This window comes from Prinia subflava, chromosome 3, assembly GCF_021018805.1.
Source record: "Prinia subflava isolate CZ2003 ecotype Zambia chromosome 3, Cam_Psub_1.2, whole genome shotgun sequence".
Lineage (NCBI taxonomy): Eukaryota > Metazoa > Chordata > Aves > Passeriformes > Cisticolidae > Prinia > Prinia subflava.
This window is the reverse complement of record NC_086249.1, coordinates 105,968,772-105,991,898: the sequence shown is the minus strand read 5'-3', so window position 1 is coordinate 105,991,898 and position 23,127 is coordinate 105,968,772. Positions and strand designations below refer to the sequence as shown.

Sequence of the window (23,127 nt, the reverse complement as noted above, 5' to 3'; positions counted from 1 at the left end):
CCACTGCAAGGACCAGGAATGGGAGAACTGCTGGAACCCCGGGCTCTGGGAATTCCAGACTCTCTGTGCTCACAGGCTCTGACCCCCAGGCAAACTCTGCATTTCACCTGGGCCTGGAGAAGGCTCCAAAATTGAGTGACAGCACTGGGACTGTGGGGGTGCAGTTTGGATAGAAGGGTGTGAGATCACAGCGTGCAAAACTCAGAGTTTAAGGGGTTAGAACACAGCAATGGATAGAAAGCAAGGTGGAGGATTTAGGGCAGAGGCCAGTCCTGCTTTTTCACCTTCTCCTTCACAGCTCTGGGTGGTGTTTGGTAATTGGGTAGAAAAGTCCTCATTGTGGGCCAGGGGTGGTTGGGTATTGCGTTAAAAGTAAAAATAATTTAGTGTCATTTCTTAATTGGACAGTTTGTGCTTAAAAGGCCTTGCAGAGAGAGAGAGATGCCTCCATTTTTACTTAGTTAGCAGAAGTGCTGTAGCACTCACAGTTTGTGAGGCTGTAACAGAGATAAGAATTAATAAACATCTCAGTCCAAACACAAAATTCCATCTCACTCATTTAATCCCAACTGTCATGGGTTAACATTTGACAAAATGCCAATGCACCCATGAGGATATATTTTACCTAATGAACTCCTGTGAGATGTGGTCAAGAACAGAGCAGAGCAGGCCTACTTCTTGAAACAGACAGACAATTTATTATATTACATAACAATGGACAATAGAAAAGGAAAGAAAAACCCAGCCACCCAAAAGCAGAAGAGAAAACCTCCCAAAACACTGCTTCTCCTCCCCCCAATTTCCATTCCATACATGCTCACTCAGTTGACTCCGGCACATTACCTTCATCTACTTGCTTAATCCCTCAACAACCCTGGGTTCCTAATCCAAATCATCATCCTTTAAAATTCAGACAATCCACATTCCATCCAGGACGAGAGGAGTCTCTCTCGCACCACAGACCATCCCCCCACAGGAAACACAGGTCCACCATCCCGTGTTCCCATGTCACCCATGGCACTGCCTGGAAGGGTCTGCCAGGGTGACACCCTCCTTTCCTTGTCCGGCACTCTCACTGCCGTCCATGGACCTGCACTGCAACAGGGCTCTTTTTAAGGATGTTTTGGCCAAGTACCAAAAACCGGCCATCTTCTCATTTTGGGACTCAGGTCCCCCCCATTTACCCCTGGGGCCGGGGGCTCCAAGAAGCAGGCCAAAACGTCTCTGGGTTTGAGCCAAAAACATCCACCCAAACACAGTCTTATTTATAATCAGGAGGGTCCAGGGTCCGTCTATGGCTATCATTATGCAAGAAAAGTCCAGCTTCATAAGCCACTCCTCTTCATTCTGGCAATCGAAGGGGCCTCTTTTCATCTCACATTACCCTCTCGGTCCCAGGCTGTCCTCTCTCTCTTCTAAAACCACCAACTATGAGAATACAGCGTCCAGGGATAACTCTCTTCTGCCTTAGAAAGAGTTAAAAGCTTTTATCTCCCACCACCAAGGTCAGGCACAGGCGATCGCAGACACTGCAGTTCTCACAAGCAGCTCCAGCTCGGCACCTTCTCTCTGTGGGGGGAGGAGAGAGACGGGACCGGGGGGGGAGAGGGGGGGGAACGGGATGGGACAGGGAGGGGGACGGAAGGCACCTCCAAAGTTCTCCCTCCACCCCTCCATTCTAGATGGAAGCTGGACCAGCTCCACTCCAGCTCCCTCTGTTCCCCACCCCGAGGCCCACCTTGCTCAGCCAGGCCCACCTTGCTCCCCTCCCCCACCCGGCCTAGCCAGGCCGGCAGGGGAAGAGGAGAAGACGCTCCCTCTCCGAAAGCAGAGCAGGAAAGAGAGAGTCCTGCTGGGAAATCCGGCTTTTAACCCCTCGTGTCCTCAGAGGCGTGTCCACCTCTTAGTGGCCAACAAAGGTGCCAATACTCAGACCCAAAAGACTGATTGGTTTGACCACTACTTCCAAAAAAACTCACTTCCCTTCAAACCACGACACCAACCCTGGAAAAAGAAGATAAAACACAACCAGACCCTGGGCACAACCTCTGCCTACCCAGCCTGGCACAGGCACAACAAAACCATTCCCGGGGGAAACCAGCAAGGAGCTCCCAGCTGAGCGGGGAAAAGAGGCCCTGCAATAAAATAAAACCCAAATATTCCAGAACTGTGGGGGATGCAGCGATGCCAGACCCAGCAGCCCTCAGCCCCTGACCTGCCAAAGCTGTCAGAATTCCTGGAATACCCGTGGAATGCTTTGGAGTCAGGTCCTGACACGTTCTCCCGTGGTTTGGTGGGTAGGGCTCGGCAGGAGCAGAGGGATTTGTGGAAGGCAGGGATGTGCAGCCAGGAGGGGACTGGGACAGGGACCACACATCCCATGGGCCTGGCAGCTGTCCCAGAGAGAAGCCACTGCTGGATTTGTTCATCCAGGGAAGGATTTCAGGCTCAGGAAGCCCAGAGAGAACCCAGAAATGGAGTGAGGTCTGTGAGGAGCAGGGCAGGGATTGTCCCTCTGTGCTCCAGGGCTGTGTCCAGCTGTGGCTCCTGCAGGAGAGCCCTGGAGGGGCTGGAGCGTGTCCAGGGCAGGGCAGGGAGCTGGGAAGGGGCTGGAGAATTCCTGAGGGAGCTGGGAAGGGGCTGGAGAATTCCTGAGGGAGCTGGGAAGGGGCTGGAGAATTCCTGAGGGAGCTGGGAAGGGGCTGAGGCTGGAGAAAAGGAGGCTCAGGGGGGACCTTGTGGCTCTGCACAAGTCCCTGACAGGAGGGGACAGCCGGGGGGGTCGGGCTGTGCTCCAGGAACAGGGACAGGAGGAGAGGGAACGGCCTCAGGCTGGGCCAGGGGAGGCTCAGCTTGGGCAGCAGCAGGAATTTGCCCATGGAAAGGGAGCTCAGGCCTTGGCAGGGGCTGCCCGGGGAGCTTTGGAGTGCCCATCCCTGCAGGTGTCACCTGGAGGTGGCACTCAGGGTGACAAGGTGGGCCTGGGGCACAGCTGGGACTCGATGATTTTGGAGATCTTCCCCAACCTCAGGGATCCTGGGATTCTGGGATGTTTTTGTCGCTATACTTTCCACATCTGCTGTTGGAGTTGTTTCTGCCTTGTGATAAATCTTTGCTCTTCATTTCTCCTCTCAAGCTCCAATCTCATCTTGTTCCAACATACAGAACCCAGCCACCTCCTTCCTATTTTTTTTTTTCAGACATAAGGGTATCAAATTAATTTGGGGGGAATTCCCAAAATTCATGGCTGAGGGATGACCTGGTGAGGACTTGGAATTTTGAGGGAATTTTGAAGATCATTCAGGTTTCACCTCCATGTGGATTTTGTCTCCTGAAGCTACAGCAAGAAAGAAAAGAGCCTGAGCTGAGAGGGTTCAGTGCCACACAAGAGAGGGGTAAAACAACAGCAGAGGGACGTCAGACACAGGATTGCTCCAATCCCTGCCAAAATTTCCATAGGAATCAGGGCAAAGAGGAATTTTTAATGCTCCAGGGGGAAAAGGGCGTTTTTAAAAGAAATTTTATGAGTCTGCAGATATTCCAAGCAATTATTAAGAATAAAACTCATGCTATTTGTGGGCAGCTGGATTTTTTTTTTTTTTTTTTTTGGTGGAAGAGCCCGGCAGAGGCTCTGCCCTGAAGTTCTCACAATTCACTTCTGCTTCATCATTTTTTGGGAAGGTTTTCCCAGAATGCAGAAGTGCGGCTGCTGCTGGAGACGTGCTGTGGCTGGGCTGCTTTTAGAGCCAAATTAAGGAACTTGAGATTTTATTTCTGTCTCATGAGGGCATTACAGGGAAGAAGCTGCTGGAGGAGTCCTCACAGGGCTGCCAGGCTGTGAAATTCGTGAGAAAACCTCAGGGAGTTTGAAGAGCTCAGCCTTAAATCACAACTTCCCATTTAATGCACGTGAGAAAAGGAACCAGAGCCGGGCACCCCTCACGTCACCCAAACCTTCAACGTCACCAGGACCTGCTGTGGGCACAGAAAAAACCAAAAACCACCAGGGACTTCCCTGGGGAGGCTGGACTCGGCTGTGGTTGAAGGATGGACAAAAGCCAACGGCACCAAATAGGAAATAAGTGTAAGATGATCGATTGGTGGTTTTGGTCTCAAGGTAAAACCAATCCAAGAACAGATTTTGTTCAAATAAAATCCCTTTCCCAAGATTTATTTGCTGTTGGGATGTTCAGGTAAAGCATGGAGGTGTGGACATCTGTGAAGAAATTAGGAATTTCCAGAGCCCTTTCCTCTTCTGTTTTTTCCCCTCACAGAAGATAGAAATTTCTTTTTTATTCTTTTAAATCCCAGAATGGTTGGGGTTGGAAAGGACCTTAAAGATCATCCAGTTCCAACCCTCTGCCCTGGGCATTCTCATCTCTGTCCACTTCATTTTCCTTTAAAAATCCTGGGTTGGTTCCTCTCCTGAACTTCTCCCTCTTCTTCATATTTTTATTTAAATTTTTGCATTTTTGATGCTTTTTCTCCTCAGTTCTCTCCCCTTGCTGCTCTGATTTTTTCCCCCTTGTTGAAAGGATTTGAATTTGAAGGATGGAATTCGAAGGATTACAGAGGTCTCTTCCGTAATATCCAATTTCACTCCAGCCTGCTCCTGTTGGAACCAACACCCAGCATGGGAGAGCTGGAATGGCTCTGGAATATTTCCCACTTGCCAAATTCTGGGGGTTTGAGTCCAAAGCTGCTCTGTTTCCATCAGAACTGACTGCAGACCCCAGTTGGAATCAGAACCATCTGCTCTTCCCAAATTACAGATTTCCATCAGAAAATAATCTCCAAAAAGGCCCTTTGGAAAGAAGGGGATCCTGAAGGATCCAGGGACACAGACAGAGGAAATTTGGTTGTGTTTAACAAGAAAATGCAATTAGAAAATATTTCCCAGTGTCTGACAGAGTTCCTGGGGGAAGCTCCTGCAGTACTGACGTCAACAATCGGCCTCCCATTGACTCCAGGTGTCTGGAAGGTCCCTAAAAAGTGCTGGATTTGCTGTAGAAATGGGAGATGCCATCCCCTGGGGACTCTGTAAGGACATCCCCGTGATGTCACTGTGACATTCCACTTTTCTCCTTTTGTTAGTGTTGGAAATGCTCAAAATCATCTGATAAAAGCTGGGACGGGTAAAATTTATAACGAAAAAACCCCCAGTGTTTCTTTTACACTGAAAATTTGTCTTATAAATAAATACTCAGAAAGACCAGAGCATTTAGAACCTGATTTTCTTCTCTTTGATACTCTCTCTGACTGAGGTGAAACACAGCTGGGGAGATGTCTCCTCTTCCTGAGGATGGCTGGGATTGTCCAGGGGCTGGAAAAACATCCTGGGAGGAGCAGCTGAGGGATTTGGGGCAGTCTGGGGGAGAAGGGGAGGCTCAGGGGGGCTCTGCACAAGTCCCTGACAGGAGGGGCAGGGAAAGGAGGAGAGGAAATGGCCTCAAATTGCACCAGGGCAGGCTCAGCCTGGAGATTGGGAAAGGAAATTTCCCTGGCAGAGTGGTCAGGCCTTGGGCTGAGCTGCCCAGGGAGGTTTGCAGTCACTGTCTGTGGGAGTGCTCAGGAGGAGTCTGGAGGTGGCCCTTGGGGACAGGGTTTGGGGGGATGCTGGTGGTGGCACTGGGTGATCCTGAGGGGCTCTTCCCACCTGGATTCGGTGTTTTCCAGGGAAGTGCTGGTGGCTGCCAGGCCTGGAGAGCTCCCACAGCTCCGGCCTGGAGGCCCCTGAGGCGGAGCCTCCCCACATCCCATGGAATAAACTGGAATTTGTGAACATCTTAGGTTTGGCCTGTATTCCCATCCCTGTTTTGGAAGCTGTAACTCCATTTTAAAAGGAAGGGATCTGTTTTCCCAGCTGGAAGGAAACCTGCTCTGTGAATTACTGACCCAGCTCCCCCTTCCAGGACTGGGGTAGGCACTATATTTAATTTCTTATTAAATCTCTTTTTCCTCTTTGGTCTCCCTCTTTTCTAGCAGTGCCCTCGTGTTCATTTTTCCTCTTGCCATCCATAATCCCACTGGATTTCTGTCTCTCCTTCCCACTGGCCTGTTTTCCCCTTCCCACTGGGCTTCTCCAGCAGAAATCCAACTATTACCATTCCCCCTTCCTGTGCCACTGCACTTCCAGCAAGGCAAGAGAAGCTTGGCTCCCCATGAATTCATGGAATATCCTGAGCTGGAAGGGATCCGCAAGGAATATCCAAATCCAGCTCCTGTCCCTGCCCAGACCCCCAACAATCCCACCCTGGCATCCCAAAGGCTCCTGGAGCTGTGGCAGCCTCGGGGCCGTGCCCATTCCCTGGGGAGCCTGGGCAGTGCCAGCACCTCTGGGGAAGAGCCTTGCCCTAAAATCCAACCCCAATCCCCTCTGGAACCTCCCTGATGGGACACACCCCTCATGGACAATGGGCAGGGGGCACAGGACACGTCTCCATCCCATGGGATAACAGGGAAAGCACAGGGGGCACCTCGGGGGGTGCCCAGGAGGATTTTTGGCACCTCAGGGTGACAAAGGTGGCTGGGAGAGGGGACCTGGGACAGCAGAAACCCAAACCCTGATCCTGCCACAGCAGTCACAGCATTCCCAGCTCGTTTCCCAGTGTGGAAGCAGCAGGATCTCTGCTGACACCATGCCAGGGGCTGTTTCATTTTGTCTTCTTTCTCCAGAGTTGGGATTAAATGCTCAAGACGGTATTTGTTGTTCAGACTCAGATGTTTATTAATTCTTATCTCTGTTACAGTCTCACAGAGCGAGTGCTACAGCACTTCTGCTAACAAACTAAAAAATGGCTCTTATCTCTCTCTGCAAGGCCTTTTAAGCACAAAGTATCCAATTAAGAAATGACACTTCAATTATTTTTACTTTTAACCCAATACCCAACCACCCCTGGCCCACAATGAGGACTTTTCTACCCAATTACCAAACACCACCCAGACCCATGGAGAAGAAGGTGAAAAAGCAGGACTGGGCTCTGCCCTAAATCCTCCACCTTGCTTTCTATCCATTGCTGTGTTCTAACCCCTTAAACTCTGAGTTTTGCACGCTGTGATCTCACACCCTTCTATCCAAACTGCACCCCCACAGTCCCAGTGCTGTCCCTCAATTTTGGAGCCTTCTCCAGGCCCAGGTGAAATGCAGAGTTTGCCTGGGGGTCAGAGCCTGTGAGCACAGAGAGTCTGGAATTCCCAGAGCCCGGGGTTCCAACAAGGGGGTCTGTGCCCAGCACAACTCCCGGGAAAGCCGACGTGCGGCAGCTCCGGCACCTCGGAGCGGGGTCGGGCTCTTCCAGCAGTGACAACATCTGCACATGGCTGCTGGAACCCCGGGCTCTGGGAATTCCAGACTCTCTGTGCTCACAGGCTCTGACCCCCAGGCAAACTCTGCATTTCACCTGGGCCTGGAGAAGGCTCCAAAATTGAGTGACAGCACTGGGACTGTGGGGTTGCAGTTTGGATAGAAGGGTGTGAGATCACAGCGTGCAAAACTCAGAGTTTAAGGGGTTAGAACACAGCAATGGATAGAAAGCAAGGTGGAGGATTTAGGGCAGAGGCCAGTCCTGCTTTTTCACCTTCTCCTCCACGGCTCTGGGTGGTGTTTGGTAATTGGGTAGAAAAGTCCTCATTGTGAACCACGGGTGGTTTGGTATTGGGTTAAAAGTAAAAATAATTGAGGTGTCATTTCTTAATTGGACAGTTTGTGCTTAAAAGGCCTTGGAAAGAGTTAGAGATGGGAGCCATTTTCTACTTTGTTAGCTAGAGCTCACAGCTTGTGAGACTGTAACAGAGATAAGAATTAATAAACATCTGAATCCAAATATGAAATCTGTCTCTCGTGCATTTAACCTCGGCTCTAACATAAAATCAGATAACAAACCCACACGTGGCAAATTCCTGGATCTTCCCATGGTGGCTGTTCTTTTCCAGAGGCCAGGGCCCTGTTTTTGGCACCCCAGGAGGAGCTTGGTGGATGTTTGCCCCTGCCACAGCCAGAGCTGCCCCCTGTGAGGGGTTTTGTGCCACAAATGTCCCTGACACGAGGGAAAAGGAGGAGGAGCTGAGTTTTGTGCTGTGGAGAGAACAGGAAAAGGGGGTGGAAGAAAATAATCCTCTTCCAGCCCCCATCTTTTTAGCTTTGTAATCCCTCCCTTCATTCCCAAACTTTTCTTGCCCTCTTAAAATGCTTTTATCTGCCCAGAAGTTGCTGAGATCTCTGTGTGATCCCAAAAACATCTTCCATGGGAAAAGCCTTCAGGTGACCCCAGCACGGGGGGACACCTGAACCCTTCACCTCCCAAGCTGCAGAAACAGAACTTCCACTGAGCTGTCCTCCTGGAAAGGCTGGGAATGTCTGACAGGCTGGGAGAGCTGGGAATGTTCACCTGGAGAAGGGAAGGATTACAGGAAAACTGAGCACCCTTTCCTAAAAAGTTCTAAAAAGAAGGGAAAATGACTTTTTTTAATGGGTGAAGAGTGGCAGGATGAGGGAGAATGGTTTTAAAACTGAAAGAGGGCAGGATTGGGTGGGATATTGGGAAGGAATTGTTCCCTGGGAGGGTGGGGAGACTGGAACAGAGCAGCTGTGGCTGCCCCTGGATCCCTGGAAGTGTCCAAGGTCAGGCTGGAGCAGCCTGGAACAGTGGAAGGTGTCCCTGCCACGGCAAAGGTGGCACTGAATGGTCTTTGAGCTCCCTCCCAGCCCAAACCATTCCATAATTCCATGATTTCTGTGTTTGACAAAGCCATTTTTAGTCCCAAAGTTCACTTCCACTGACCAGCCCCTGGCTGATAATGGCACAGATTCCAAAAGTGACCTAGGGATGAAAAATCATCCCCAGATCCCCCAAACAACTTTCTCCAAATAAACAAATTCACTCAGAACTTTAAAAAATAATAATATTGTCAATTTTGGGTTGCCCACCACTGATTTCCACATTCCTGCTCCTCTCTCAGGAATTTTAACCCTCAGCCCCTCAGTTTTTAGGCACGGGGAGCCCAGTGAGGCTTCAATGATTTCATCTTCTGGAGGTTAAAAAGGTTCTTGTAAATGACTGCTCCAAATAACTGGAAAGCCAGTTAAAACAACTGGATAACAGATGGCGAAGGAAAGTGCTTTCCTGTAAAGTGTTGCAGAGGAGAAGCTCATTTACAAGAAGCAATTACACAAACATCCCCGAGCATCCAAGATCCCATAAAAGGCTTGCTGAGGTGCAAGCACATTTTCGAGGGAGGAATTTTGTGCTGGAGCAAAAATCAGATTTTTCTTTAAATTCCTCCCCCCCTTTTTTTTTTTAGTTTTTAGTTTTTAGGGGGGTTTAGCTGTTGATTTGGTTTTTTGGGTTTTTTTTGTTTGTTTTAGTTGTTTGGTTTGGTTTTTTTTTTAGTTTTTTAATCCCTGCCTTCATTCCCAAATATTTCTTATCCTGCACAAAAATTGAAACTGCCCAGAGATGCATTTTTTTTCCAACATTTCTTTTTTATTATTAATAAAAAAGACGTATTTCCTTTTAGTTCTTCATTCCTTTAATTCCTCTTTCCTCTGGGGTTAAGGATCACTTCAAGACCAAGGCAAAACAATTCCTGTCTTGTGGACAATAAATAATCTTAACAAATTGAACCACAGGAGTAACAACCCATTTTTCTTCAGGATCATGACAGAAGCCAGGAGCTGCCTCGTGCTGACATTTAGGAAACTAAACTTGGATCTGGCTTTGCCTTTCCAAGCCCTTTTCATCCCCCCTCTAATCCATTTTGTATGGATAGTGGGAACACGAGTTTCTCGCAGGATCTTGACACGGTGATGAGTTTATAAGACCAAAGCCTTTGGAGGGGTGCAGACCAAAGGACTGGGGGAAAAATCACTCCTCAAGTTGGAAAGGATGGAGACTGAGCAGCTCCTGCTCCTCTGAAGGAGTTTGAAGCCCAGAGGTTCTGCTGGGATTTTGCAGGAATCTGAGCAAAGATCTGCTCCCAGGATTTCATCTTCATTAGGTACCTGGCACATCAAAGCCACGATTTCCCTGCTCCTTCATGGGCAGCTGGTGTGATCCCAACAAAACACGTCAGGACTGAACATCCATCATTTCCTCGGAGAGGGGAGGGAGGGTGGAGTGACATCATCCTAATTAAAGGGTCTTCACTAATCCTGCGCGTTCCAGATGTTGGTTTTGTGCCTCCCCGTCACCACTTGGCCTCCTCGTTAACTCTCCAGCTAATTGAGGGCCAAGCATTTCATCCAGAAAATTGCAGGAGGAAAGAAAAGACGATGTGCATCATCAAAGTGGGGCTTGTGGAGGATTTTTCTCAAAAATTGAGGAAGTTCAGCGATGCCTTCAGCCTCTGGGACTGCTGAGCGTGATGTCAGGGTTGGGGACGTGGCTGAGGGTGAGGATGCTGGGGCTGGGCTCACAGTGGGACTGGAGGGTCCGGAAGGGCTCTTCCAACTTTGGTGATTCCCTGAGTCTGTGAGGGTTTCCTATCCCAGCATCCCAGGAGCTCTGCAGACTCCTCCATTCAGAGCTGTCCCTGCTGCAGGGGGTTTGTTGATGGCTGCAGGTGAAATCCTGGCTTCAAACTGGGCTCGCTGGGGAGCAGAGCAGGGGAAATGCTCTGGAGAACAACTGGGAGAGTGACTTCCACCTTCCCATGGGGTAAGGGACAAGTGTCCTCCTCCACCAGCAACACAAACTCTTTCTCATGGAAATCTCCAGCTCAGCCCCAAGGGGTGCATTCCACAGAGCCATGGAATCATCAGGGCTGGAAGGAACCTCCAGGATCCCCCAGTGCCACCCCAGCCCCACCAGCATCCCCCAAACCCTGTCCCCAAGGGCCACCTCCAGACTCCTCCTGAGCACTCCCACAGACAGTGACTGCAAACCTCCCTGGGCAGCTCAGCCCAAGGCCTGACCACTCTGCCAGGGAAATTTCCTTTCCCAATCTCCAGGCTGAGCCTCCCCTGGTGCAATTTGAGGCCATTTCCTCTCCTCCTTTCCCTGCCCCTCCTGTCAGGGACTTGTGTAGAGCCACAAGGTCCCCCTGAGCCTCCTTTTCTCCAGGCTGAGCCCCTTCCCAGCTCCCTCAGGAATTCTCCAGCCCCTTCCCAGCTCCCTCAGCCCCTCCTGGGCCTCCAGCCTCATTCCCTGCCCTGGACTTTCTCCATCCCAGAGGGACACAAGGGGTGACTCTGCTGGAGGTGCTGCCATCCCCACATCTCTCCCGGCACTCCAGCCTCAGGAGCACGGAATGTGTCATCCCTGCCTCCCTTTGCTGGACACCAGGGCCAGCTCCAGCTGTCCCCAGGAGTGTCCCCAGTGTCAGAGCTGTCCCCTCCTCCCTTGTCAAAAATGAGTTGTTCCCTCCTCATCTGTCAGAACGCCCGGGTTTTGTGGGAAGCGCTGCCGTTCCCAGGTGCCCGATGACAGCCTCTGGAATCATCTGCCTTTGACAGAGAGGGGCTTGTGTTTGGGGTGAGGGCAGGGAGGGAGCCTGGCTACTGAGTAATCCGAAGCAGGGAACCAAATTTAGCACAGTTGTTCACAGCACAAGGATTTTTGGCAGGCTGCTCCTGCAGCGAGAGCAGCTGTTCACATTTTCTCACCCACCTACACAGCCACGACAGCCAGGGTTGGTTTTTTTTTTTTTGAAAACAGAATGAATTGTATCCAGTGGTGAAAGGAGTTTTGCTGGAATTTGCTGCCTTCAGCAGCTGGGATTTGATAGGAAACCCCTCTTAAAGGAACACGAGGCAGTAATGAGGGGGTTTGAGTTGGTGAAGGCTTTTCCAGCCTTGGCTTCCATGGACAAGTTTCAAACAAGCTCTACAAGGATATCTCTGTGCTTGGACTGTTTGGAAATTTGGTCTGGGAGTTGCTTCACTGATCCCCTCCCTTCTCCCAGCCTGATGTCCCAGAGGAGCAGACGCTGAGGAATTCAAGCATTCCCCAAAAACTCCCCATGCAGGAGTGGGAAAAAGGCTCCAAACTCAGCATTCCCTTCCTTTTTTTTCTTCAGGCCAATAGCTGGCCTGGAACAGGGCCACAATTTTGGGAAGTTCTGGAGTTCTCTGTCTCCTTTTGGTCTCCTCAGAGGCTCCTGAGTTGTCCAAAGTGTTCCCCAAATGTTCCGGGGGGAGAATCCGAGGGTGGGGATGAACTCACGTCCTCCGTGGGGATGTTCTGATTTCCCAGGCATGTCTGTGAAGCAGCACAATCATTTTCCAGGCTCAAGCATTTTCCCTCAGAAGACATTTCAGATCAGTGGCCAAGACAGCAGGGAAAGCATTCCCGGCCTGCTGCAGCATCCAGAGGCAGCTCTGGCACGGCGGGATGGCCTCGCCTGCTGCCCCAGACACACAGATCACCCCACTGCTTCCTGTCCCACTGCCACGCTCTCCAAAACCTGGAATGAGATCAGCCAGGCTGGGAATTCACTCTGGTTTGCCCCACAGAACACCTCAGGGAAAATGGAGCTTTAAGTATTTTGCGCTTCTTGAGGTAAAGGATTACTCTGCTCCATGAGAAAGCTCCACACGGGGTTCCTTGGGATAGTCAGGCCTTCTTCCTGAGGTCTGACCAGGAATTCCTTCATTTCCCAAGCACTGAGCACAGGAATGGTCAAATCTCCCATGGAGTTTATTTCCAGAGGGAATCCTGAATTGATTTGTTGAAGATCATCCAGGAAGGAACCTGCTCACGCATGGGGAGCAAAAATGGAGCCACCACCATCCAAATCCATCAGGAAAAGGAGATTTTTAATAAGGCAGGAGCTGCTCCCTGTGCAATTCCTGCCCTGCATTTTGCAGGCTGACATTGCTGACTCAAATGGGGACAGGGAAACCAAGGGTTGTCAGAATTGGTGCAAACATCAAAGCCCAAATTACAGCTCGGGGGGACCTCACTGCTCTGCACAAGTCCCTGACAGGAGGGGCAGGGAAAGGAGGAGAGGAAATGGCCTCAAATTGCACCAGGGGAGGCTCAGCCTGGAGATTGGGAAAGGAAATTTCCCTGGCAGAGTGGTCAGGCCTTGGGCTGAGCTGCCCAGGGAGGTTTGCAGTCACTGTCTGTGGGAGTGCTCAGGAGGAGTCTGGAGGTGGCCCTTGGGGACAGGGTTTGGGGGATGCTGGTGGCGCTGGGGTGGCACTGGGGGATCCTGAGGGGCTCTTCCCACCTTGGTGATTCCAGGAATCATGGAATCATGATCCTGCAAAACCAGGGCCAGTGGGAACGAGCAGATTTTTATTCCACTACATTCAGATATCCCCATCTAAACGTGGCTCCAGGCTGGAGCATGGCCAGTGCTGCTGAGCCCCATCCCCTCCCCAGCCTGAGCCTTTGGGGTATTGAGCAGAGTTTCCTTCCTGAGCTCTGGGTGTGCAGAGACCTTTCCACAAAACCCTCCTGCCATCCCCAGAGCTCGGGGTGAGTCCTGGTCGTGAACGAAGCTTTGACACACTCAGCTCAACTCTTGACCCTCCTGATTTCAGGAGAGGAACATTCCCATGGATGTTGCAAGGAAAAGACACATTTTTCCACCCCTGTCTTCCTTGGAGATGTTGCCAGTGCTAATAACAAAGAGTTTTACTGATTTTTTTTTTTTTTTAAGGAGATTTGGTTTCTTCTGTTTCCAACATTTGCAGAGCCAGCTGCTGGTTCAGAACCACGTCACCCTGCTCCTCTTCTGTGTCAGTGTGGTGGGAAGCATGGACAAAAATGTCTTTATTTTCTACCCTGTCATGTTCTGACGGCCTTCCCACATCTTTGGGGCGTTGCTCATATTCCTCCCTGGGGAAGGAGCCACCAGCTGAACCCGGAGCAGCAGCAGCAGCTGATTCATGGTGAGAGCACTCACAGCTTCTGGGCAGCTCCTCAAAGCAGGGAAGGATGAAAATCCAACCCCACAACCATCCCCAGGGAGGGAAAGGCACCTGGGGATGCGTTTCCTGACAAAACCCAGCTGATGTGGGATGGGATAACGCCCCGAGCCCTGTCTGCCCTGAGGGAGAACATTCCTCAGCTGCCATCACTGCCCATCCCTGCCCTGGAGGTGCTGCTGATGCCACCAACACCAGCTCCAAACTGGAAACGTTCCCAGTTCTCCACGGTGCCCATTCCTGAACTCTCGTGGTGCCCTGAAGCCAGAACTGGGTCCTGCAAAAGGCTGAAACTCACAGAATGGGCTGGCTCGGAAGGGACCTTAAAAATCATCTTGTTCCAAAGTCACTCCCTGGACATGACCCTTGGTGAGGCTGAGTGAACACAGAAGAGCTCAGCCTTGACTTCCATTGGAAAACTGGGAAACTGGAGAATTTTTTTCCTTCCTTCTGTAGTCAGTTTTTGGATAGGAAGGATCATTCCTGACTGCAGCCTTCCAGGACAAAACCTGCACAGAATAAAGTTGTTCTATACCAAAAAATCAAATGTGAGGGCAACGCTCTCCCTTTGCCCTGGGCTTATCCCTGTGGAACGTGGCTGTGGTTGGGGATCAGACAAAAATCAGGAAGTGAGAGCAGCCTCGGGCCTGTGAATTAGAGAAGAGCCAAAACTTGGGATTTTGAATCTCCCTGGAAGCTTTGTGCACAAAGCCTTTATCCATCCACAGTTTTCCCCGGCACTGGTACAGCTTTAAAAATTACCTTTGTTGTTGTTTTTTTTTTTGAAGTGAATAAAAAGAGGAGAAGCAGCCCAGAGTGACCATATCAGAGAACGTTAAACCAGATGTTCCAACAGGAAGATCCTCACCAAAGGCAATTTTTTGCAAACCCTTGAGAAAAGCAGCTCCTCTTAGAAAGCCTCTGAAACAGAATTAATTCCAGCGCAAGGTAGCAGGGAATGAGAGCTGTGGCTTTCTTCCCTGTGGAGGAATATTTTTTATTGTTGGAGGCTCCTTAAAGAAGGCCTGGGTCTGTCTGGCTGTTAATTGTGGAGTTGTCTAGACAGTGATGATATTATTACCGAGCTATGCGCAGCTCCTCGCTCTGTCACTGTTTCCAGAGCTGCCTACACAAATTGCTTCACTGTTGACATGTGCAAGAGCTCCCCAGATATTTATTTTTCTCATTTAGAGGAGATACAGCGAGGCTTTGAAAACCATTATGCACTGAACCGTTGCTAATGTTGGAAGTGTCTTGTGGGCTGGAGCTGAGGGAGGAGAAAAGGAGGAAGGAAAGGCACCGTGGGCAGGGTTGGATGCGGCTGAGCTGGGATAAACCAGGAAAAAAATTGGGAGATTTTGGTGTGGAGGACAGTGGGATCTGCTCCAAATGTGGCTTGTCCCAGGGGTTCTGTTCATCATGGGCTGTCCACGTCTGGGGAGGCCAGAAAAGAAAATGCACAACACCTCCTGACACCTTAAAAATGACTTTTTCAGTGTGTGGTGGCCACTTGGGGTGGTTTTCAGAGGTTAAAAAAATGGTGGGATTGCTGGGATCATCCCATGGGGCAGAAATGTGACCCTGGGAAGAGGAGCAAGGACACCTCACACAGGGCTAAGAGATAATCCAGGCTGCCCAAGGCAGGTTTGGGATCCTGAGAGCCTCCTCATCCCATCCCATCCCATCCCATCCCATCCCATCCCATCCCATTCCATCCCATCCCATCGCTCAGTTCAGATCCCAGGGTGTCCTAAGACACACCACAAAAGGAATGAATGCCCTGAAAAACACAGCAGAGTCTGCAGGAGTTGTACCTAAAACTTTATAGAGGTGTGATTAATATAATTTATGCAGTTTTGTCCCATAGGATTAAGGATATAAGGATTAATAATTGTATATATAAATAATTTATTATGGCATTTCTAATAAAATACCTTAATCAGAGTTATTTACCACACAGCACAGGTAGGTAAAACTACAGGTGGAGTTCACTATTTTAAAGCAATTACATTAAAATCAGGAAAAATAATTATTCAGTAGAGTTTGATGTTACTCACCCAGAGCAAGGAAAGGGGGAAAATCTCACTCAGGGGGACCTCAAAGGGTGTTCCCACTCCAGGGAGGAATCTCCACACACTCTCAAAGAAAAATGATGTTGGGAGATGCTCCAGTAAAAAAATGGGATTGTGTTTTAAGGGATAAGGTGTCAGTCAGGCCCCAGCTGTGTCAGCCCAGCTTTAGATAAGTTATCAGCACTTTCCCTCGCTGGAGCATTTATCAGGTGCTCACTCAAATCCTCCCTTGCTGCAGTTTCTGTCGGGAAGTTGAACTTTGGCGTTGGTGACTCAGGCTGGTTTCAGCTTGGGGTTGGTTCCCAAGCCCAAAAGCAGCCATGGACCACTGAGAGCTTTGCAAATTTGGGGGTGTTGGAGCTGTTTCACCCCAACTCCAGGCAGAGCATCTTCCCACACCTTTGGATCATCATTCCTGAGCACCCCCAGCCCGGGGAGGGCTCCACAGGAGGAAATCTGCTCTCAGCCCATGGCAGCACCATCAGAACCACCAGCACATTCCAAACCTCCTCTGCTTCCCTCCCTGGGTGAAAGGAAGGGCTGGAGGCCTCAAATCCAGTGCTCAAAGCAGCACCTGCAAATCTGAGCTGACAGAATCACAGGATCACAGGATCATGGAATCACCAAGGTGGGAAGAGCCCCCCAGGATCACCCAGTGCCACCCCAGCCGGGCCACCTCCAGACTGTCACTCTAAACCCCACCTGAACTCCATCTCATCCCTCTGACTCTGCAGGAACCTGAGCTTTGGATGGGAGGGACCATCCTGGAGGCTCTCACAGCCCTCAAGGGGCTGAGCCTGGGAGCAGATGAATTGTGAGCTGTGGCCCCCTGAATGTTTGGTGGATGTGCAGGTGCCTTTGGCTTGGATTTCCTGGAATCACCAAGGTGGGAAGAGCCCCTCAGGATCCCCCAGTGCCACCCCAGCCCCACCAGCATCCCCCAAACCCTGTCCCCAGGGGCCACCTCCAGACTCCTCCTGAGCACTCCCACAGACAGTGACTGCAAACCTCCCTGGGCAGCTCAGCCCAAGGCCTGACCACTCTGCCAGGGAAATTTCCTTTCCAATCTCCAGGCTGAGCCTCCCCTGGTGCAATTTGAGGCCATTTCCTCTCCTCCTGTCCCTGCCCCTCCTGTCAGGGACTTGTGCAGAGCCACAAGGTCCCCCCTGAGCCTCCTTTTCTCCACGCTCAGCCCCTTCCCAGCTCAGCTGCTCCCTCAGGATGGGTTTTCCAGCCTCTTTCCCATCTCCACTGCCCTTTGGACTCACTCCAACCCCTCAAGGTCGTTTTCAAGCGAGGGCCCCCAAACCAAACGCAGGGTTTGGGATGTGACCTCCAGTGCCCAGCACAGGGGACAATCCCTGCCCTGCTGATCCCTGATCCCAGCCGGGTGCCAGTGGCCTCCTTGCCCAAAATTTGGGCTGCACAGGTGGGGCCACGTGGGGTTGTCCTCACTAAGAGCACTTTGAGTTCCGTGGCAGAGGTGAGGGAGCGATTCCTGCCCGCTCCAAGAGGATCCAGGAGCTGAGTCCTCGTGTCACCCAGAGCTGCAGTGGCAGTGTCACACTGTCACACTCCAGCTGCCAGGCAGGAATGCTTCCAGCTGCCACCATTTGTCCTTCCCTCATTCCTAAAGGCCCAGTGAAGGAGCAGCTTCCCCTGGCCCTGGGGGCTGCCAGCAGGGACAGAACAGGGACAGTTCAGGCAGAGTTTTGTGCTGAGAATTCGCTGGCACTCAGTGAAATACAGCAGTGGGAAGGGTTTGGGGATTTTTCTTTCCCAAACAGAATTAGACCTGAAGGCTCAGAAGGATTCGCTCACCCGTTTTGGTTCCTGCTCCCCACCAGAGCATGAAGTCACATCCTGTCCACAAACGGGGACCTTGGAGCTGTGGTTAGAAAACTGAGTCACGATCTCCGTTTCACTCACATTTCCCCCATTTTTATGTGGGATTTTTCCCCCTCTGCCTGCTTTCATTTCCCTTTTCCCTTTGCTATTTCCCTCTCTCCTCCAGGCTGTTACTCGAGCATGTGTGCCGCTCCCAAATCGGAGCCTGCAGGGATTTGTGACACGGATTTGATGGGAGCAGCAGCCAGAGACGGAGGCTCCCCCCTCCCAGCCCCCCAAAAATCCCTGTTTGATGCTGACCAAAGCTGAAAGCATGGCTGGAGGGAGCTGAAACAAGACGCTGAGTCATTGGTTTTCCTGAACTCGGCAGAAGTTGGCGATGACATCATGGTTTGAGGGCAGAACATGAAATTCGGCCTCAGTGTCTGTGTGGCCCCGTGGCTCCACGCCTGGGGTTGGGTTTCTGACAGGATGGTGGGGCTGGAGGAGGGGATTCACTGCTCAGTTCCCCCTCACACCCTTTCCTTCCCTGCTTTCCAAACCCCTGGCCCCCATCCGTGATGGGGATGGGGCTCCTTCAACGCTTTCCAGGGTTCTCGCCCCAAAAACATCCAGGCAGGAGAATGATTGGTGTTGCCTCAGCTCCCTGGGGTAAAACCTGTGCCCTGTTCCCAAAAGGAGCCTTTGCACCTCTCTGCACCAGAGCAACTCAGGTGTCAACTCCAAAGAGCCACTTTTTAACCCAATGAGGAAATTTTTGATGTGTTTGGTGTCTTTGCGTTGCTGGGCAAAGGGGGAAGGAGCTGCTCAGGGAGGAAATCCCAGTGGAATCTCAGTGAAATCCCAGTGAAATCCCAGTGGAATCCCAGTGAAATCCCAGTGAAATCCTAGTGGAATCCCAGTGGAATCCCAGTGGAATCCCAGTGGAATCCCAGTGGAATCCCAGTGAAATCCTAGTGGAATCCCTGTGGAATCCCAGTGGAATCCAAACCCCCTGTCCCCCATCCGTGATGGGGATGGGGCTCCTTCAACACTTTCCAGTGTTCTCACCCCAAAAACATCCAGGCAGGGGAATGATTGGTGTTGCCTCATCTCCCTGGGGTAAAAACTGTGCCCTGTTCCCAAAAGGAGCCTGTGCACCTCTCTGCACCAGAGCAACTCAGGTGTCAACTCCAAAGAGCCACTTTTTAACCCAATGAGGAAATTTTTGATGTGTTTGGTGTCTTTGCGTTGCTGGGCAAAGGGGGAAGGAGCTCCTCAGGGAGGAAATCCCAGTGGAATCTCAGAGGAATCCCAGTGCAATCCCACTGACATCCCAGTGAAATCCCAGTGAAATTTCAGTGACATCTCAGAGGAATCCTGGCGGAATCCCAGTGGAATCCCAGTGAAATCTCAGTAGAATCCCAGTGGAATCCCAGTGAAATTCCAGTGTAATCCCTGTGGAATCCCAGTGAAATCCCAGTGAAATCTCAGTGAAATCCCGGTGAAATCCCAGTGAAATCCCGGTGAAATCCCAGTGGAATCCCGGTGAAATCTCAGTGGAATCTCAGTGAAATCCCTGTGGAATCCCAGTGAAATCCCAGTGAAATCCCAGGGGAATCCCAGTGGAATCCCAGTGGAATCCCAGTGGAAGGAGTCAAAGGTCCCCAAGCCCAGCTGGCTCCCGATCTGGCCGAGCACTTCCTGCCTTTACAGAAACCACAAAGAGAAATTAAAGAAAGCATCAAAACATGAAAAGTTTCATTACCCTCTCAGCTCACTGATGTTTCTCCTGACTCCTCTCGTTTAGAATCCCAGGATTAAAGCTGGGAAAGCCTTCCCAGCCCAGGCAGTGCCAGCTGTGCCCCAGGCCCACCTTGTCCCCAGCCCAGAGCACTCAGGGCCACCTCCAGGTGACACCTGCAGGGATGGGCACTCCAAAGCTCCCTGGGCAGCCCCTGCCAAGGCCTGAGAATCTTTTCCATGGGGAAATTCCTTCTGATTTCAACCTGGCAACCTAAAGGAAAAAAAAGACCAAAAATCCTTTGCCACAAATTTTATCCCAAAGCTGAATTTTCTTAATTTCATGCATCAGGAATGATTTGTGTTGTGGAATTTTTCCTGCCGTTCTTTGTTTGGAAGCTGCACGAGCTCAAAATCAGTGAGGATTTTATTCCTGAATCCTCTGATAGGATTGACTCTTACTGGGGCCTGAAATTTCTTTTGTATTAATGTTTGTAAGGTGGGAATGGTGTTCAAACAGTGTTTGAATATTAGGAATATTTTCTAAATGTGTTACGATTGGGAGATAAAATCCTGTGGTCAAAGGACTGAAGGGTTTGGGACTGGTTTGAGACTGGTCTGGGATTGGTTTGGGACAGGTTTGGGACTGGTTTGAGACTGGTCTGGGACTGGTTTGGAACTGGTTTGGGACTTGGTTTGGGACAGGTTTGGGATTTGGTTTGGGATTGGTTTGGGATTGGTTTGGGACAGGTTTTGGACTGGTTTGGGATTTGGTTTGGGACAGATTTGGGACTGGTTTGGGATTGGTTTGGGATTTGGTTTGGGATTTGGTTTGGGACTGGTTTGGGATTAGTTTGGGACTCATTTAGGACTGGTTTAGGACTAGTTTTGGACTGGTTTGGGATTGGTTTAGGACAGGTTTTGGACTGGTTTGGGACAGATCTACGACTGGTTTGGGATTGGTTTGGGACAGGTTTGGGACTGGTTTGGGACTGGTTTGGGATTGGTTTGGGACTGGTTTATTCCCCCCACGGATGTGAAGGTATTCTCATCTCATCAGTCATCTTTACTGTGGTTTATTTTGTGGTTTATTTGGTTCAGCTCCATCTGTTTCAAAGAGCAGAGGGGATTTTTTTAAGGTTGACCCATCCCTGGCCTTTTTTGGTTTTTAATTGGAATACTGGAGGGGAAAAATAGCAGGAGGCAGGAATGAACAAAATCAGGGAAATACAGAGTATTTTAGATTAGGTGTAAATTGTATTAAAATTAATTTATTGCTAAATTAGTGGAATAAATTTTCCAAAATAGGGGAAGTACCCAAAGTTCTTGGGATAGGTGAAGTCAACCTGCAGTGTCAGAAAATAACGGAATCACCAGGAATGTGGGAAGAGCCCCTCAGGATCCCCCAGTGCCACCCCAGCCCCACCAGCATCCCCCAAACCCTGTCCCCAGGGGCCACCTCCAGACTCCTCCTGAGCACTCCCACAGACAGTGACTGCAAACCTCCCTGGGCAGCTCAGCCCAAGGCCTGACCACTCTGCCAGGGAAATTTCCTTTCCCAATCTCCAGGCTGAGCCTCCCCTGGTGCAATTTGAGGCCATTTCCTCTCCTCCTTTCCCTTGGGATGTGGAAGAAGATCCCCTGAAATCAGAGTGATGTTAATTCAAATAAACCACAGAGCAACATGCAAATATTTATCTTTATTTTATCAATGAAAGATAAAAATGAGGACACAAATAAAACACATCAATAACAACTTTGCCATTAAAATTGTATTTATGGAGGGAATTTCCTGCCTGGAGTTGTTTGGTTTCAGACCCCTGGAGCTGCTCTCACCGTGAGGACGCTGGATTTTCTCCATGTATTTTCCTATATATATAAAAAAATGTGTGGTTTGGGTTTTAGAAACCAGTTGTTCCCTGTGAGGGTGGGAAGACTCTGGAATGAAATTCCCAGAGAAGCTGTGGCTGCCCCTGGATCCCTGCAAGTGTCCAAGGCTGGATGGGGTTTGGAGAACCTGGGACAGCAGAAGGTGTCCAGGGTTGGAACCAGGTGAGCTTTAAAATTCTTTCCAACCCAACCCAAATATTGAGAGAAAATTTTACATTTCTAAATAAACTCTGATATTCACACAAACAGATTTTTTCCTTGGCAACCACTTGTAACATTTTTCCCTCATTCTGTTATCCAGAGGTTTCTCCTGATAAGATCACAAAACACAGAACCACAGAACCACAGAACCACAGAACCACAGAATTCACAGAATCACAGAATCACAGAATCACAGAATCACAGAATCACAGAATCACAGAATCACAGAATCACAGAATCACAGAATCGCAGAATTCACAGAATTCACAGAATCACAGAATCTCAGGGTTGGAAGAGACCTCCAAGATCATCGAGTCCAACCCAGCCCCAACACCTCAACTAAACCACAGCACCAGTGTCACATCCAGGCTTTGTTAAACACACCCAGGGATGGTGACTCCAACACCTCCCCAGGCAGATCATTCCAATAATTTATCACCCTTTCTGTAAAAAACTTTCTCTTAATTTTCAACCTGTATTTCCCTTGGTGCAGCTTAACACTGTTTCCTCTCGTTCTGTCAGTGCTGCCCGGAGAAAGAAACCAACTCTAATTATCTCAATTAGAGATAATTCTACCTCCCCTCCACAGAAATGCTCCTCAGCACTGTTTATACACTGTCTTAGATTTTAATGCAGGCTGTAACCAGGGGTCTGTATTCCATCCCCAGCTGTTCAAACCAGCTGGGGCAGGGTTCTTTATCCCTTCCAGGACCCATCCTCCCTGCAGGGGATCTCTGCTGTCCATGGGCCATCGAGGCTCCCTGCAGGGCTGATCCAATTCCATCATCCATGGGAGATGCTGCACCCAGGGGAGGAGCCCAGCATTCCCACCTGGATAAACCCTGGCATTCAGAGCCCAGCACAGCCTGTGTGCTCTGCATTCCCACCTGGATAAACCCTGGCATTCAGAGCCCAGCACAGCCTGTGTGCACTGCATTCCCACCTGGATAAACCCTGGCATTCAGAGCCCAGCACAGCCTGTGTGCTCTGCATTCCCACCTGGATAAACCCTGGCATTCAGAGCCCAGCACAGCCTGTGTGCTCTGCATTCCCACCTGGATAAACCCTGGCATTCAGAGCCCAGCACAGCCTGTGTGCTCTGCATTCCCACCTGGATAAACCCTGGCATTCAGAGCCCAGCACAGCCTGTGTGCTCTGCATTCCCACCTGGATAAACCCTGGCATTCAGAGCCCAGCACAGCCTGTGTGCTCTGCATTCCCAGAGGAAGGCTGGACCCATCTCACCCCACGGCACCTTCAGAGGAAACTGCCCCTGCTCCAGGATCATCTCTGCTCCCACAGAGCCACAGCTGCACTGCAGGAGGGCTGGGCTGGGCCTGACCAACAAGGGGGCAGGCTGTGCTCTGACTCTGGCAGTGTTTTCTTAGTTTTATTTTTAATTTTCTTAGTGAAGAATTGTTATTCCTATTCCCATATCTCTGCCTGAAAACCCCTTAATTTCAAAATTATAATTTGGACTGAAGGGGTTTATATTTTTCCATTTTCAGGGAGGCTCCTGCC

General features: G+C 50.3%; 1 protein-coding gene and 1 long non-coding RNA gene across 2 annotated transcripts in view; both read right to left on the bottom strand.

Moving 5' to 3' along the window:
• Nucleotides 1–23,127, bottom strand: part of SETD4 (SET domain containing 4) — a 263,375-nt gene that overhangs the window by 4,519 nt on the left and 235,729 nt on the right. The gene's annotated exons all lie outside the window — the stretch shown is intronic.
• On the bottom strand, nucleotides 678–1,828 carry LOC134548435 (uncharacterized). The gene is made up of 2 exons (XR_010079783.1): nucleotides 1,739–1,828; nucleotides 678–1,569 (listed from the first exon to the last, which is right to left on the bottom strand). It is a non-coding gene; the product is annotated as an uncharacterized LOC134548435 (long non-coding RNA).